Genomic DNA, 1,588 nt, shown 5'->3' with positions numbered 1-1,588 from the left:
CTCTCTCTCTCTCTCTCTCTCTCTCTCTCTCTCTCTCTCTCTCTCTCTCTCTCTCTCTCCCTCTCCCTCTCTCTCTCTCCCTCCCTCTCTCTCCCTCCCTCTATTTCTCTCTCCTTGGCTTTTCTCTTTCCCAGTCCTCAGTATAGAAAATGGCTGCTTCATAGCCCCCAAGTTGCATGCTCTACACACACGCATGTGCGCACGTGCACACACACGCAGATGTGCTTCTCCTTCTTTCTCCCTCCCCCTCCTTGGCTGTTCGTATTCTGAAAGTTCCGCAGAATGTACTGAGTGCACTGACTTTGGTCTGCTGGTGCATCCATCAAGTGCATCTGGAAAACAGTGTCACAGTGGGTATGCTGAGGCCTACTGAAGCTGCATAGATAAAAATGCAAGGTCATTTCTGGACAGGGCACCTGGCCGGGAAATCAGTAAGTACCCCCAACCCATGAGGAGCTGAAACACAAAAGAAAGCTAATGGTGACTAGTGCTCCATAATCTGGAGCTCGAATTTACAGATCAGACATGGGACATCTGTTATCAACTTCCAAAGCCACACAGAAGGAATTCAAAGGTTTTGAAAGTTCCTATGAGGCTCACACAGTTAGAACCTGAGAAACATGACCTTAGACTGATAGTGCCACCTTTTACCCTCTGACTAATGTGCCTAGGAAACACATATTTCAGCAAGAAGCATCTGTCGGGTTCCACCTACCCTCCTTACCCCATTGTTTAGAAACCATTCCTTTCACCTCCGCCTCTCCTGAGATCCTGTGAAACAGCAGTACATAGCAACAGACAGGACTGTGTCCAGAGTGCTCACGGTAAGCCCACATTCCTTTAACATCCGGCTCTTCAGGTGGTTTGGAAATCCACCAGGAACAGTTGAGAGGCAGCATGTCTTTGGCATCCCATACATTCATATTTTTCCTAAAAATTTATTCTGAAGCAATTTCAGACTTAGAGAAAAAAAATTGTAAATATACTCCAAAGTTTCCATTTATCCCTCACCCAACTTAACTTCTTAAAATCAGGAAATTAATTTTGAGACAATATAAGCAACACAACTAAGAATCTTGTTTGAATTTTACCAGTTTTTCCACCAATGAGTTTTTCTTTTCCAGAATCCTATTCAAAACTCCATATTACATTTAGTCACTTCTCATTAAGATCCCTTCAATCTGTAACAGTATCTGTTTTTCCTTTTTTTTTTAATTGGCTCTTTAGAAAATCAGATATTTTGTAGAGTGGGCCTGAGTTTGACTTTGTCTTATCAAATTTGCGATTTTTGGCAAAAAGCCACAGAAATAATATATTACTGTCAGTGCACCATATGTGTTGCTATGTCTTGTCATTGGTGGAATTCTCTCTCCACTGTATGGTCACCAGTTGACCAGATCATTAAGGTTGTGGTTAATAAATATACTGGGAATGATACTTTCAGAATATGTAAATCCTGTTTTTTCTCAAAACTTTGCCTATTTTAGCATCCATTAATAAATATACTGCAACTATTATTACTATAGTTCAACTAATGGTAATTCTGTTTCCCTCTTTTTATCTATGTTTGTCAAATTGAATTCTACTA

This window comes from Heterocephalus glaber, unplaced genomic scaffold (genome assembly GCF_053883595.1).
Source record: "Heterocephalus glaber isolate CG9 unplaced genomic scaffold, H.glaber_assembly_v1.0 deba00000621, whole genome shotgun sequence".
In the NCBI taxonomy this organism is placed as follows: domain Eukaryota; kingdom Metazoa; phylum Chordata; class Mammalia; order Rodentia; family Bathyergidae; genus Heterocephalus; species Heterocephalus glaber.
This window is presented reverse-complemented; position numbering follows the sequence as displayed.